The sequence below is a fragment of the Bos mutus genome, chromosome X (assembly GCF_027580195.1).
Source record: "Bos mutus isolate GX-2022 chromosome X, NWIPB_WYAK_1.1, whole genome shotgun sequence".
Lineage (NCBI taxonomy): Eukaryota > Metazoa > Chordata > Mammalia > Artiodactyla > Bovidae > Bos > Bos mutus.
The window spans coordinates 71,465,690-71,483,156 of record NC_091646.1 but is presented as its reverse complement, the minus strand read 5'-3'; the positions used below and the strand labels follow the sequence as shown (position 1 = coordinate 71,483,156).

General features: G+C 40.1%; 1 protein-coding gene across 4 annotated transcripts in view; it reads left to right on the top strand.

The window, feature by feature from the left end:
• The window catches only part of EDA (ectodysplasin A), a 396,783-nt gene that overhangs the window by 338,558 nt on the left and 40,758 nt on the right, over positions 1–17,467 (top strand). The window lies entirely within an intron of this gene.

Sequence of the window (17,467 nt, the reverse complement as noted above, 5' to 3'; positions counted from 1 at the left end):
AGAGTCTTCTCCAACTCCACAATTCCAAAGCATCAGTTTTTCAGTGTTCAGCTCTCTTTTCGGTCCACCTCTCACATCTGTACATAACTACTGGAAAAACCATAGCTTTGATTATATGGACCTTTGTCAGTAAAGTGATGTCTCTGCTTTTTAATATGTTGTCTAGGTTTATCATAGATTTTCTTCCAAAGAACAGAAGTCTCTTAATGTCGTAGCTGCAGTCACCATCCCCAGTGATTCTGGAGCCCAGGAAAATCTGTCACAGCTTCCAATTATTCCTCATCTATTTGCCATGAAGTGATGTGACCAGATGCCATGGTCTTACTTTTTTACTGTTGAGTTTCAAGCCAGCTTTTTCATACTCCTCTTTCACCCTCATCAAGAGGCTCTTTAGTTCCTCTTCACTTTCTGCCATTAGAATGGTATCACCTGTGTATCTGAGGTTGTTGATACTTCTCCTGGCAATCTTGATTCCAGCTTGTGATTTCCAGCCTGGCATTTCCCATGATGTATTCTGCATATAAGTTAAATAAGCAGGGTGACAATATATAGTCTTGTCATACACCTTTCCCAATTTTGAACCAGTCAGTTGTTCCGTGTCCTGTTCTAACTGTTGCTTCTTGACCCACATACAGGTTTCTCAGGAGACAGGTAAGGTAGTGTGGTATCCCATCTCTTTATGGATTTCCATAGTTCGTTGTGATCCACATAGTCAAAGGTTTTAACATAGTCAATGAAGCAGAAGTAGATGTTTTTCTGAAACTTCCTTGCTTTCTACATGATTCAACAAATGTTGGCAATTTGATCTCTCCTTCCTCTGCCTCTTTGAAACTCAGCTTGTACATCTAATATCACATTAGTTGATTTTCTTTTCTCATTCACCTTGTGAATTTTATGGTTTGGGGGATGATGAGTTATTTTATTATATGAGAAAGCTCTTGGTCCTATTTAATTTAAATCTTATATTTAAGCAGGTAGCAGATCTGGTTAGGTGTAGTGTGTTCAATTTGGCCTACTTTTTGAGCTATAATTTAAACAACAATTTCATTTTCTAAAGCCTTACAGTGCTACTCTGGTCGTCTTCATGATCTGGCTCTATTTTAGCTTCTGCTTAATCTCTGCTGGTGCCACCTGTGGGAGTACAAGTTGCTTCCATGACCCACTCAGTGTCATTAGGTAGAAGACCGGGAATGCCAGAACTGTATGACAAAGAGTGTTTTCCCTTGCCTATTTCCTGAACAACCAGCACTGGGTGAACTCTCCTCATATCTACAGAGGAAGGAATAACCTAACTGGGCTGCTTTATGCTGCTAGGTAGAGTACCAGGCTTCCCAGGCAGTTCAGTGGTAAAGAATCTTCTTGCCAATGCAGGATACAAAGGAGACATGGGTTCCAATTCCTGAGTCAGGAAGATCCCCTGGAGGAGGAAATGGCAACCCAATCCAGTATTCTTGCCTGGAAATCCCCATGGACAGAGGATACAGTCCATGGGGTCACAAAGAGTCAGACATGACTGAGCACACACACACAGTACCAGGAAATACAGGTTCTCTATGGGTGTTTGCCACTGGGCAGACGTTTAGGAATTCTTGAGCCTGGTTCATCTTCTGCCTCTCATTGGAGGGACAAAAGACATTTTGTACAGGAATGGATTTCATATATTAAAGGCCTCTAATGTAATGGTGATGTGATATCAGACTTTGTGTGATTTTATCATATTGCCACCACTGAATGTTCGTTTCTTACTGAACTATCATTTTCCCTCCTTTAAATCCAATATCTATTGTCTTCCAAGACTATTGTGAAGTTGTAACAAGTAGCAAAAATGAATAATTTGGAATCAAATAACCTGAGTTTGTGTCTTAATTCTGCCACTGACTGTGGGATACTAGATACGTGATCTTCTCTTCCTTGAGCTTCTGTTGCATTCTTTGTAAAAAGGACATACTACCACCCACCCACCCACAGTTAATGTGAAGATTAAGTGAAAAAATAATTCCAAATTCACTTTATAAAATGATATGGAAATGGAGTGGCAGTTTTCTTACTCATCTGCTGTTCTCTGTAAACATTTCTGTTATTGTCATATCTGTACCATGAGCACCCCACTAGATGACCCTATTGTGGCAACCTTTAAAACCCTTGTTCTTAAATTCTAAACCTTGGACTGGTACCAGGCTAACTACGTAAGAATCATCTACAGCTTGCTTTTTAAATACAGATTCCCTCACTCTAACCCCAGATTATATTTAGTAGATCTGAGATAAGGCCTAGATTTTTAAAATTCTTTCCAGACAATTCTTTGGATACAGCCAGTTAGAAGATCCACTTTGTCTGAAACAGCCCCGTACCTTGCATATGGCAGACATTCGGGAAATGGTTATTAAATTAAAGAGATTCTGGAAAAGAGAAATCCATGTGACTAAAAGGTTAGAAAATTGGACCTTGGGATAGAGAAGAAAGGAGCTGGAATATATGAGACCAAAGAAAAGGGGACATTTCACAGGTATTTTTTATTCCACCGTGGGTTATTTTGAAGACTCAGACAAGTTGTTCTCCATTCGTGAAATGAACTAAACAATGGACAGTATATATGATAGCAAGACAAACTTCCATTATATGCCAGGAAGAATTTCTTGACCCTGGGTGGAATTCAAGGTTAAAGCAGATTATAGCAACAGATTGCAAACTAGCCATCCATAATGTTTCAAACTCTTACCCCTCCTAGGTCAAAGGGGACCTACCTACATAATCTCTTATCATTCTCGTCCACTTTTGTGATTCCAGCTACATCATGAGTCCTTACAAGCAAAGTCTAGTAAATTAAACTAGCACTTCTTGCCTTTTAAAATGCTAGTTATTTTAAGAGTTTTCTTTCAAAACTCTTATTCAATAGGGATATAAGATTACGAATAACCCTAAAATATTTAGCTATCTACTGAAACCTCTTCACAGTATCAAATAAAATGGGAACAGATGAAACTAGACCAGAGTTTGGTTAGTAGGTAACAGATTTACTGGACTTGCTCATTTTAAAAATTAAGATTATAAACAACATATGTCAAAAATCCTATAAAACTGCTCTGGCAATCATCTTCCTAGAAAGCCAAAATCCATGCTAATGTTCTGAATTTGCTCTTCAGAACTGAAAGATGACATTGTATACATCTGCCACACTGTTTCAAACAATGCTTCTTTGAAATAGAGCTTACTCTGCATGGGTGTGCATTCAGTAGCAACCCCAAAGTTTCAAACACCTGGCCTCTACTCAGAATGTAATCCATCCAATCCTTTGAGAGAAGACAGCTTTTCTATTTATAAATACAGGTGGTATTGCTATGAGTTACAGTTTTTCGGGAAGTTTTCATGCATACTTCATTATTTTAAAGCAAAAGAAAGTCATATGAGAGTGAAATCACCAGATCTTCAGTCTATCCCTAAGGCTAGAGACTTGAGGAGAATCTTAATTGGCTCTTTTTATTTTTGCTTTCACATATGTAAGTCTCCTGTTGAATCTCTCTGGTCCACTGTTCCCTCTAATGAAGTCATGTTCTGTGCTCAGGGCAGTAATATCCTCAGAAGCAGATGTCTCCCATAAAGCATGACCTCATTCATTGGAATGGGAAGAGCCAGCAGTAGACTGTTGGGATAATGTGGAGGGAAGGGCTTTGTTTAAAAATAGTTTTCTTAAATAATGTGTTCAACTTTTTATGAATTTCTATAAAAAGGCAAATCTAATTTGTTGCTGGTTTTTTGTTAGACTTATTCCTCAAATGCAGAAGGGGCAACCACTAGGCCAGAAGAAACAGAGTCCTCACAGAGCATAGACACTTCTCTCCAGTTGTTATAGTGTGACATATTTGTGTTTAAAAGGGGGAAACCTGGGCTTTTCCAGATGCTAAATCTAGGTTCTGTATCAGACCCCACTGAATCACAGCCTAGATTTCAGCAAGCATTTTAAAACAGCCCTGGAGCTAAAAGGAAATAAACTTAAGTGCCCAAGGAAAGTTACTGACCCAGATGCTTTTAGCAAATTAGGCAAGTGGGAACACTGCTAGAGAAGGAAAGGTAGAGAAAAAGAGTGGATCAATTAGAAAGATGCAGTTTGAAGCAATCCAAACTTGCCCAGGAGGTTGGGCTTTCCAGGTTATTCCTGTTCTAGATATAGGGCAGTTCCTGAGCACTGACTTTAAAAATTATTAGGAATAACTGAAATCTATGATACCCTGCACTCTCTGACAACCTATAACCAGGTCTTATAGTCATAGCCCACATGTTCCAGGGTGCTCCTCGCTTCTGTTTGTATCTATGCAGAAAGTGAGCATCCAAAGGGGAAAAGACCCAAAGAGCACATTTCCTAGAAAAAAAGCAAAGCTTTTTCCACAGATAGCATCACAAGGAAATATAAGATACTTATCATCTGAGTTCAGTATACATAATTTGTAAGTTTAATCACTGCATTAAATTGGAAGTGGTCAAACGAGATGGCAAGAGTGAACGTCGACATTCTAGGAATCAGCGAACTAAAATGGACTGGAATGGGTGAATTTAACTCAGATGACCATTATATCTACTACAGAGGGCAGGAATCCCTCAGAAGAAATGGAGTAGCCATCATGGTCAACAAAAGAGTCCGAAATGCAGTACTTGGATGGAATCTCAAAAACGACAGATTTATCTCTGTTTGTTTCCAAGACAAACCATTCAATATTACAGTAATCCAAGTCTATGCCCCAACCAGTAATGCTGAAGAAGCTGAAGTTGAATGGTTCTATCCAACAAGACCTTTTAGAACTAACACCCAAAAAAGATGTCTTTTCATTATAGGGGACTGGAATGCAAAAGTAGGAAGTCAAAAAACACCTGGAGTAACAGGCAAATTTGGCCTTGGAATACGGAATGGAGCAGGGCAAAGACTAATAGAGTTCTGCCAAGAGAACATACTGGTCATAGCAAACACCCTCTTCCAACAACACAAGAGAAGACTCTACACATGGACATCACCAGATGGTCAACACCGAAATCAGATTGATTATATCCTTTGCAGCCAAAGATGGAGAAGCTCTATACAGTCAACAAAAACAAGACCAGGAGCTGACTGTGGCTTAGATCATGAACTCCTTATTGCCAAATTCAGACTTAAATTGAACCAAGTAGGGAAAACCACTAGACCATTCAGGTATGACCTAAATCAAATCCCTTTTGATTATACAGTGGAAGTGAGAAATAGATTTAAGGGACTAGATCTGATAGATAGATTGCCTGATGAACTATGGACTGAGGTTCGTGACACTGTACAGGAGACAGGGATCAAGACCATCGCCATGGAAAAGAAATGCAAAAAAGCAAAATGGCTTTCTGGGGAGGCCTTACAAATAGCTGGGAAAAGAAGACAAGCAAAAAGCGAAGGAGAAAAGGAAAGATATAAGCATCTGAATGCAGAGTTCCAAGGAATCGCAAGAAGAGATAAGAAAGCCTTCCTCAGTGATCAACTCAAAGAAATTGAGGAAAACAATAGAATGGGAAAGACTAGAGATCTCTTCAAGAAAATGAGAGATACCAAGGGAACATTTCATGCAAAGATGGGCTCAATAAAGGACAGAAATGCTATGGACCTAACAGAAGCAGAAGATATTAAGAAGAGGTGGCAAGAATACACAGAAGAACTGTACAAAAAAGATCTTCACAACCCAGATAATCATGATGGTGTGATCACTCACCTAGAGCCAGACATCATGGAATGTGTAGTCAAGTGAGCCTTAGAAAGCATCACTACGACCAAAGATAGTGGAGGGGATGGAATTCCAGTGGAGCTATTTCAAATCCTGAAAGATGATGCTGTGAAAGTGCTGCACTCAATATGCCAGTAAATTTCGAAAACTCAGCAATGGCCACAGGACTGGAAAAGGTCCGTTTTCATTCCAATGCCAAAGAAAGGCAATGCCAAAGAATGCTCAAACTACCGCACAATTGCACTCATCTCACATGCTAGTAAAGTAATGCTGAAAATTCTCCAAGCCAGGCTTCAGCACTACGTGAACCGTGAACTTCCAGATGTTCAAGCTGGTTTTAGAAAAGGCAGAGGAACCAGAGATCAAATTGCCAATATCCGCTGGATCATGGAAAAAGCAAGAGAGTTCCAGAAAAACATCTATTTCTGCTTTTTGACTGTGCCAAAGCCTTTGACTGTGTGGATCACAATAAACTATCGAAAATTCTGAAAGAGATGGGAAAACGAGACCACCTGATCTGCCTCTTGAGAAATTCGTATGCAGGTCAGGAAGCAACAGTTAGAACTGGACATGGAACAACAGACTCGTTCCAAATAGGAAAAGGAGTACGTCAAGGCTGTATATTGTCACCCTGCTTATTTAATTTCTATGCAGAGTACATCATGAGAAATGCTGGACTGGAAGAAGCACACGCTGGAATCAAGATTGCCGGGAGAAATATCAATAACCTCAGATATGCAGATGACACCACTCTTATGGCAGAAGTGAAGAGGAACTAAAAAGCCTCTTAATGAAGGTGAAAGAGGAGAGTGAAAAAGTTGGCTTAAAGCTCAACGTTCAGAAAATGAAGATCATGGCATCTGGTCCCATCACTTCATGGGAAATAGATGGGGAAACAGTGGAAACAGTGTCAGACTTTATTTTGGGGGTTCCAAAATCACTGCAGATGGTGATTGCAGCCATGAAATTAAAAGATGCTTACTCCTTGGAAGAAAAGTTATGCCCAACCTAGATAGCATATTGAAAAGCAGAGACATTACTTTGCCAACAAAGGTCCATCTAGTCAAGGCTATGGTTTTTCCAGTGGTCATGTATGGATGTGAGAGTTGGACTGTGAAGAAAGCTGAGAGCTGAAGAACTGATGCTTTTGAACTGTGGTGTTGGAGAAGACTCTTGAGAGTGCCTTGGACTGCAAGGAGATCCAACCAGTCCATTCTGAAGGAGATCAGCCCTGGGTGTTCTTTGGAAGGAATGATGCTAAAGCTGAAACTCCAATGCTTTGGCCACCTCATGCGAAGAGTTGACTCATTGGAAAAGACTATGATGCTGGGAAGGATTGGGGGCAGGAGGAGAAGGGGACGACGGAGGATGAGATGGCTGGATCGTATCACTGACTCAATGGATGTGAGTCTGAGTGAACTCCAGGAGTTAGTGATGGACAGGGAGGCCTGGCATGCTGCGATTCATGAGGTCGCAAAGAGTTGGACATGACTGAGCGACTGAACTGAACTGAATCACTGCATTTCCATAAGACGTCCATTTCAGTTACAGTTCAGTTCAGTCACTCAGTCATGTCTGACTCTTTGCAGGCCCATGGACTGCAGCACACCAGGCTTCCCTGTCCATCACCAACTCCCAGAGTTTACTCAGACTCATGTCCATTGAGTCGGTGATGCCATCCAACCATCTCATCCTCTGTTGTCCCCTTCTCTTCCTGCCTTCAGTCTTTCCCAGCATCAGGGTCTTTTCCAAAGAGTCAGTTCTTCGCATCAGGTGGCCAACGTATGGGAGCTTCAGCTTCAGCATCAGTCTTCCAATGAGTATTCAGGACTGATTTCCTTTAGGATTGACTGTTTGGATCTCCTTGCTGTCCAAGGGAGTCTCAAGAGTCTTCTCCAACACCACAGTTCAAAAGCATCAATTCTTCGGCATTCAGCTTAGATGGTCCACCTCTCACATGCATACATGATTACAGGAAAAACCATAGCTTTGACTAGACAGACCTTTGTTGGAAAAGTAATGTCTTTGCTTTTTAATTGCTGTCTAGGTTGGTCGTTGGGCTTCCCTCATAGCTCAGTCAGTAAAGAATCTGCCTGCAATGCAGGAGACCCGGGTTCGATTCCTGGGTGGGGAAGATCCCCTGGAGAAGAAATGATAATCCACTCCAGTATTCTTGCCTGGAAAATCCCATGGACAGAGGAGCCTGGCGGGCTACAGTACATGGGGTCAAAAGAGTCAGACACAACTTAGCGACTAAACCACCACCAGGTTGGTCATAGCTTTTCCTCCAAGGAGCAAGAATCTTTTAATTTCATGGCTGGAGTCACCATATGCAGTGATTTTGGATCCCAAGAAAATAAAGTCTGTCACTGCTTCCATTGTTTCCCCATCTATTTGCCATGAAGTGATAGGACAGGATGCCATGATCTTAGTTTTTTTAATTTGAGTTTTAAGCCAGCTTTTTCACTCTCCTCTTTCACCGTCATCAAGAGGCTCTTCAGTTCCTCTTTGCTTTCTGCCGTGTTTCAGTTACAGTTGTATGTTAAAAAGTGAAGGTATGCCAATAGTTCTGTAATATTAATTGATGGTGAAACACACTGAAATTATATTTCTTTCTCCAGCTCCTACAGTAGTTGCTTTGACTGGCAGCTAATTCTCTTCCAAAGATCAATTGAAACACATAACCTCCATAAACCAAATCTTTCCAGGGCAAACCTCCCAGACTTCATTCCTCATGCTCCTTGAGCCCATCTATCCCCTTCCTCCCTCCACACCTCATCTCTCATCCTTCCTTCTGGAGGCAATGACATTGGTACCTTAGATGAAAATACACAGAAAACAAATAAGAAGAGATCAATGGATTTTTTCCCTAAGTTAACATGGCTGTGTAAACTCTTACAAAAAACTGAGACTGTGCATCAATTGTCATCAAGGAAGTGCTACAAAACAGGACTAGCTGGAAATGTTTTAAATGAAGGCTCTTGTACATTTTTTTTTCCACCAGGGAGAAAAGCCACCAAAAGACATCCTGGGGGGAAAAGGAGTTACGGCTAAATCAAGATATTAGAAAACAAATATTTCCCGTGTTCTTGTTGTTCAGCCGCTAAGTCATGTCCGACTCATTTTGACCCCATAGACTGCAGCACACCAGGTTTCCCTGTCCTTCACCATCTCCTGGAGTTAGCTCAAATTCATGTCCATTGAGTCAGTGATGCCCTCCAACCATCTCATCCTTCTCGTGCCTTCAGTCTTTCCCAACATCATGGTTTTTTCCAATGAGTTGGCTCTTCACATCAGGTGGGCAAAGTATTGGAGCTTCAGCAAAAGTCCTTCCAATGAATATTCAGGATTAATTTCCTTTAGGATTGACTGGTTTGATCTCCTTGCTGTCCAAAGGACTCTCAAGAGTCTTCTCCAACACCACAGTTCAAAAGCATCAGTGCTTAACTGCTTAGCCTTCTTTATGGTCCAACTGACATCCATACATCACCACTGGAAAAACTGTAGCTCTGACTATATGAACGTTTGTCAGCAAAGTAATGTCTCTGCTTTTTAATACAATGTCTAAGTTTATCATAGCTTTCCTTCCAGGGAGCAAGCATCTTTTAATTTCATGGCTGCAGTCACCATCCACAGTGATTTTGGACCCCAAGAAAATAAAATCTGTCACCGTTTCCACTTTTTCCCCACTTATTTGCCATTAAGTGATGGGTCTAGATGCCATGATCTATAAACCTACAAAGTGAAAAAGGAGAAGAAATACTTATCAATACATTTAATGAAATTGGTATAACTTTGATAACAAATCCTTCTAAATATCATATTACATTATCAACTCAAAGGATGATCAGCTCAGATAGCATTAGATAAAAATTTAATACCTTGTGCTGATAATTTTTAGTAAACTAGGAATAAAAGAGTATTTTTTAATATAGTAAAGAATTTTTTGGCCTAATAAATGGCATAGTGCATGCATGAGTGCATGCTCAGTCGATTCAGCCATGTCCGACTCTTTGCGTCCCTATGGACTATGCAACACCATGCTCCTCTGTCCATGGGGTTCTCCAGGCAAGAATACTGGAATGGGTTGCACTGCCTTCCTCCACGGGATCTTCCCAACCCTGGGTTCTAACCCACGTCTCCTGCATCTCCTGCATTGCAGGCACATTCTTTACTTCTGAGTCATTGGGGAAGTAGCATAGTACTTAAGGGCAAATATATTAGAGGCTTTCTTGCCAAAATCAAATCAGCTCAAAGATACTCAATTATAACTGCTGATGTTCAACATTATTTTTTTAGTTCTCTTTTTTAATTTTTTTAAAAATCTAGCTGTACCACACAGCTTGCAGGATCTTAGTTCCCCAACCAGGTATTGAATCTGGGTTCCCTGCAGTGGAACCATGGAATCGTAACCACTAGGCCACCAGGGAGTTTCCTTCAACATATTGTTGAAGTGCTAGCCAGTGCAATGAGGCAAGAAACTGAAATAAGAAATGTTAACTATTGAACAATTATACAGACTCTCATTATTTTTACAGAAATAATTCTATAGCTAGAAAACACAAGATAGTTGATTGAAAAAATAGGACAAGGTGCCCAGGGCTTACATTGCCAGTTTCATGTGGTACAAATGTAGTGTGAAACATCTTGTGTTCAAACAACACTTATGAGTTGAATATAATTGAAAGAATTAACTGAAAAGAAAAAAAAATTTCTACAGGAAGCCGTATCCTTCAAGACCATTTCAGAATGTTGCTATGGCTTAGTATTGTCATTCTGAACATCAGTTCTTATTAGATTAAAGGTCTTAGTTATTTGAACTTTCTGCTTGCTTGGTTTGGGGATGAATTAAATTTATATGCTTATGAAATTTTGCAGAGAACTTATATTTCTTGAGCGCCTGAGGAATATCTTGCATATACTTTTGTATTATCTTTTATAATCCTTACAACTCTCTAAAGCAAGTAGTAGTATCTTCATTTTGAGGATACAGCCAGGGAAATAAAGTAATTTTCTCCGTGTCAAACAACAGTTAGTAAGTGATAGAACTGGGGCTTGAATGCAGTTCTGTGGTTTACTGTTATCTATCCAATATTCCTGCAAAGGAAAAAGTATTTCCTGGAACAAAGTTCTGCAGAATACAATGTACAGAACGTGGCATGCAAGATGGGGGTGGCAATACTGAAAATAGAAAAGGAAGCTAACATTCACCACATTGATGGATAACCTCTGATGAAGGCAGATAGGTATACACTTCTTGGGAAATAATAAAACTGGGTTCAGTTCAGTTCAGTCACCCAGTCATCTCCGACTCTTTGCAACCCCATGAACCGCAGCACACCAGGCCTCCCTGTCCATCACCAACTCCAGAGTCCACCCAAACCCATGTCCATTGAGTCGGTGATGCCATCCAACCATCTCATTCCCTATCGTCCCCTTCTCCTCCTGCCCTCAGTCTTTCTCAGCATCGGGGTCTTTTCAAATGAGTCAGCTCTTCGCATCAGGTGGCCAAAGTATTGGAGTTTCAGCTTCAATATCAGTCCTTCCAATGAACACCCAGGACTGATCTCCTTTAGGATGGACTGGTTGGATCTTCTTGCAGTGCAAGGGACTCTAAAGAGTCTTTTCTAACACCACAGTTCAAAAGCATCAATTCTTCTGCGCTCAGCTTTCTTTATAGTCCAACTCTCACATCCATACATGACCACTGGAAAAACCATAGCCTTGACTAGATGGACCTCTGTTGGCAAAGTAATATCTCTGCTTTTTAATATGCTGTCTAGGTTGGGCATAACTTTCCTTCCAAGGAGTAAGCATCTTTTAATTTCATGGCTGCAGTCACCATCTGCAGTGATTTTCGAGCCCAGAAAAATAAAGTCAGCCAGTTTCCAGTGTTTCCCCATCTATTTGCCTTGAAGTGATGGGACCAGATGCCATGATCTTCGTTTTCTGAACGTTGAGCTTTAAGCCAACTTTTTCACTCTCCTCTTTCACTTTCATCAGGAGGCTCTTTAGTTCTTCTTCACTTTCTGCCATAAGGGTGGTGTCATCTGCATATCTGAGGTTATTGATATTTCTCCCAGCAATCTTGATTCCAGCTTGTGCTTCCTCCAGCCCAGTGTTTCTCATGATGTACTCTGCATAGAAATTAAATAAGCAGGGTGACAATATACAGCCTTAACGTACTCCTTTTCCTATTTGGAACGAGTCTGTTGTTTCATGTCCAGTTATAACTGTTGTTTCCTGACCTGAATATAGGTTTCTCAAGTGGCAGATCAGGTGTTCTGGTATTCCCATCTCTTTCAGAATTTTCCACAGTTTATTGTGATCCACACAGTCAAAGGCTTTGGCACAGTCAATAAAGCAGAAATAGATGTTTTTCTGGAACTCTCTTGCTTTTTCCATGATCCAGCAGATGTTGGCAATTTGATCTCTGGTTCCTCTGCCTCTCCTAAAACCAGCTTGAACATCTGGAAGTTCACGGTTCACATAGTGCTGAAGCCTGGCTTGGAGAATTTTCAGCATTACTTTACTAGCGTGTGAGATGAGTGCAATTGTGCGGTAGTTTGAGCATTCTTTGGCATTGCCTTTCTTTGGCATTGGAATGAAAACGGACCTTTTCCAGTCCTGTGGCCATTTGCTGAGTTTTCCAAATGTGCTGGCATATTGAGTGCAGCACTTTCACAGCATCATCTTTCAGGATTTGAAATAGCTCCACTGTAATTCCATCACCTCCACTATCTTTGTTCATACTGATGCTTTCTAAGGCCCACTTGACTTCACATTCCATGATGTCTGGCTCTAGGTGAGTGATCACACCATCGTGATTATCTGGGTCGTGAAGATCTTTTTTGTGCAGTTCTTCTGTGTATTCTGGCCACCTCTTCTTAATATCTTCTGCTTCTGTTAGGTCCCTACCATTTCTGTCCTTTATTGAGCCCATCTTTGCATGAAATTGTGTTAGCTCTTCCTAAATTAAAATATTGAGCAACACTTTCATCCTAGACAGGTTCTAACATAAACAACCAGAGTGCGCACAAACTGAGCATTGGAAGTCCCCAGTTTGTCTTATTATAAGAAGAATCCAATGTGACTTGATTGATCTCTGTCTCTGATTAAAGACACCATAAGCACAGCAGCAGAATATATAGCCATCTTGGACTATTTTGGGACTCAGTCGAGAGTCATGTTGCATAGGTGTGGTTCTCAATTTAACTGCTCTCTGTGGTTTACCTGGTCAACTGTGGTGGCTGCATTCCTCCCCAGTGAAGGGGAACCAGAGGACCACCCACACACTCTTAGCAAGGCTGAGAAAATTACTTCTGGGAATAACCATCTGTGCTATTGATTGGATTGATCTGCCCACAGGAGGCTAGGATAGCTCTGATTATTTATGTCCCCAGTCCATGGGGTTGCAAAGAGTCGGACGTGAGTGAAGTGACTTAGCATAGAAGTTATGACTTAGCATAACTTAGAAGATGAATTCAATCTGAAGCATGTAGGTTTCAGGAAACAGGAAATGTATTCAAGAGGCAATGTCACAAGATAGTTGGAGACATGGGCTGTGACTTAGAAAGTATGATTCTCCATAAGGGTTGAAGCCCTGGAAATAAATATACTCATGAGAGAGGATATAAGTAGAGAAAAGCAAGAGCATAAAGGCTAACCTTGATATTGATAATAAGATTTCTCTGTTAATCTAGCTTTAATTTTTACAAAGGCCACATGGTTTCAAAATGAAAAAAAAAAAAACTTGACTACTAGAGGCCTCTATGAAGGGAAGTGTGCATGTATCTAAAAGGACCTAGAGGTGTAATGTACTTACACACTGAAAAAAAAAACCTTTAATTGAAGCTCTGCAGCAAAGGTTATCATGCTTTAAGTTGTATCAACATGTACCGTACAATTAGAGGGACCATCCTATGAAGAGGGCTTGAACACAGGGATAAAGGGTAATGACAAATGCACGTCTTACTTTGTTGGGAAGCATAAACAGTAGAGTTACTATAATAACCATTTCTGGTTTCATTTAACATTTTTATGTATGGTCTGGGTGAGATTTTGCAGTGAAATGTCTAAGTTCTCAGATGATGAATCATTTAGTCCAAACACCCATTCAAAGCTCTCCTATTTGCTGACTGTGTGACCCCTGACAAGTTACTTAACCTCTCCTGTCCTATTTCCTCAACTCTAAAATAATGAAATTGGATACAAACGTCTTAGCTAGAAATTCTATAACTTAGCTTAACTCAGCTCCCTTCTGTATGTCTACAATGAAAACAACACATAATCAAGTTCTTTGGTTGATTAGAGCAACATTACAGAGTGACGATTATGGGGTCAAGGACCAGAGTAAGCAATTGTCAGAATTATTCACTATACAGAGTTCATTGTAACCAGATTGGCAAAGCACTGTTTCTGCCAGCCATCTGCTGGATCATAAAAATAGCTTTGTTATACAGGACTATCCTTTATAATTGGATTTAACCTGTATCACAGATTTCTTCAGCAATAAATTTATAAATCTCACAGCATTTTAGAGCCAAGGCTCACAAAATTTTAGAGTAAGAGGTCACCTAGTCCTTGTCTATATTTGGCAGAAGGAGAGAGAAATGCAGACAGGTGAAGTGCTTTGCCCAAGGTCAGACAGCTAATAAGTCATAGAACTACATCTCTGGACAACTAGTCCAGTTCTTTTCTTATACTTGGTTCCTAAAGCAGTCCGAAATATACATTTGAATCCTCAGGCCAGACCTAGTTTGAAGCTATTTTGGCAGGCCTGTCAGACACAGATGTGGCTAGATAATAATGGTGATAAGAAATGAATGTGATGATTATAGCTGCTATTTCTTGAGTACCTATATGTTCGAGGCATTGTGCTAAGTACTGTGCATTATCTCACTTAATCCTCCTTACATTTTTTTTTTTGAGGTAGATATTATAGTCCCAGTTTTCATAAATGAAAACATTCAAAAGTGGAGTAACTTGCTCAAGGTCACACAGGTACTGAACGTTAGAACTAAAATTCCAACCCAGTTCTGAAAGAATAACAAAGCTCAAGCTTTTTCCACAACCTTAGTATTTACCAAACACTATAATCCAGAACATTAATTCAACAAGAGATAGGTATTTTCAGAAAAAGTTCTGTGGCCAAATGCTGCATTGCATATCCCATTTTGGAGAGTCACTCTTCTCATTTGTGTATTCAAAGATGTAAGAACTCTTCAGTGAAGAAACCTGTTTATTTTCCCTTGACCCTATGTTTCCCAAACTCTTTTTGTCCAAAAAATCCTTTTTCTAAGGACATCTGTTAATATCACACAGGACCTGGCACTGCCTGGAATGTAGTGTAAAACACTGCCCTAGAACACAGTTCATTCCATGCATCTTTCTAATTCTCTTCAGAGACTCTTTGCTCTTAGGCCTGGCTTTTTCATCCTAACCACTAAAGTGACCAAAGACTTGATGTTGCAAAATATTTCTTTAGCAAGAATACACGCTTGACACTTTGGGAACATCTCTGGTGACATGCAGGAACCTATACTTCATGGAGCTTGAGAGACCATTAAGAGTCTGAAATGTCAGCAGTTAGTGGGACTGTTTTTGTGTTGCCTGACTACAGTAATATTTTCATATTTTTAACAATATTTTCAAGTCTTTCCTAAACCAAACCAGAACTGAGCTAGAAAATTTCATAGTTGATCATAACTTAAGTCATGTTTGTGGAGCCTGAGGCCCCAGGCATGAGCCCCTGCTGCAAGGGCTAGAGAGGAAATCCTTGGATGAAGAATGTAAGCCTTCTCACATCGGAAATACTTTAGAGATTGGGATGTGATGGGGTGGGGTGGGAATCAACTTGCACAGCTCTACCTTTTCTTGCCTTTTTGTCATGCTTAGAGCAGATGTTGAAACTGAAATTTGGGCTCTAAACATGGGCATTCCATGTGGTTCTCATTCAAAATTCTCACTCTTCTGTGAAGCTAATGGCTTCCATCTTCTTCAAACATATTGAACTTCCCACACGTATTTGGGCATTCTCTCTGTTTACAATTCTTATGGTGTGAGATAGAACATGAGGTAAACTCTTAAGGTTACAAGATTTGAAGATACAGACTATGTTGAAGGTTGTTTTTCTTTTTTTTTTTTTTTTCCTTAATAAAAATTTCCAATCCTCATCTGCCAGCCATTATCCTTACTTTCCTCTTTATTGCTTATCACTGAAGAAATGTTGGCCATGTCCAGTTGTCTGATATAATTCTCTATATAAAGTGAGGGAGCATGAAAGTGGGGAGCCTACTACCTATATAACCAAAGAATAAGTGAAATTAAATTAACATTTATTGAGAACCTCCAATGAGCACATCACTTTCACTTATTTAGGCTGCAAAACAACTGTGTAAATTGATGGGCAATTTTTGATGTTATTGGTATACTTAGCAGATTATGATTCAGTAAAAAGTACAATGAACTTGGAGTCAGAGGACTCTCTGTTCACATCCCAAGTTTACCTTTTCCTATAGTCATTCATTTATTCTTTCAGCAAACATTGTACTGAGCACCTACCATAAAATACATTAGGTACTGGAGATACAGAGATGAATAAGACATAGCCCTTGCCCTCAAGGAGTTAATAATTTAGTAAGTTAAACAGTACATGATCAGAAAACTGTAATTTTATAGATGTAATAGTTTATTATGGGAATACAAAGAATCTGTGGCCTGAGCTGAGTCTTAACAAATGAGCAGGCATTGAGAAAAGGGTGAAATGAAGAAGTGCAGAAGGTACGGCATGAAGGAAGGTACAGAGACAAGAGGGAAGCGGAGTAGTACAGAGGATATAGAGCCAGGGCTTGAAGATCCATGTTGAACTACGTGCAGTTTAGTGTTGCTTTTAAACTTGTGGATATTTTATAAAAATGTTTGTAGTTAATAGACTATGTTTTAGAGCAGTTTTAGGTTTATAGGAACATTTAGCAGAAACAGTTCCCATATACTCTCTTTCCCCCAACCCTTGGCAACCACTTATCTTTTAATTAATTGTCGCCACAGTTTTGTCTTTTCCAGAATGTCATACAGTTGGAATCATGCAGTAGGTAGCTTTTTCAGGCTGGCCTCTTTCACTTAGCAATGTGCACTTAAAGTTCCTCCATGTCTTTGTGTGGCTTTATAGCTTATTTCTTTTTACTGCTAAATAATATTCCACTGTATGGAGGGACCACAGTTTGTTTATCCATTCACCTATTAAATGATATTTTAGTTGCTTCCCAGTTTTGGAATCATGGATAAAGCTGCTATAAACATTCATATGCAGGTTTTGTTTGAATATAAGTTTCAACAATTTTGAGCAAACCTAGAAGTGTGGTTACTGGGTTGTGTACAAGTGTTAACTTGCTCAGTTGTGTTCAACTCTTTGCAAGTCTATGGACTGTAGCCCACCAGGCTCCTCTGTCCATAGGATTCTCCAGGCAAGAATACTGGAGTGGATAGCCATTCCCTTTTTCAGGGGATCTTCCCAACCCAGGGATCCAACCTTGGTCTCCTGCATTCCAGGCAGATTCTCTACTGTCTGAGTCACCAGGGATGCCCCACTGGATTGTGTGGTAAGACTATTTTAACTTTGTAAGAAATTGCCAAACTTTCTTTCAGGGTGCCTATACTATTTTGCATTCCCACCTGCACTGAATGAGATTCCTGTTGCCCTACATCCCTGTCAGCATTTAGTATTGTCAGTGTTT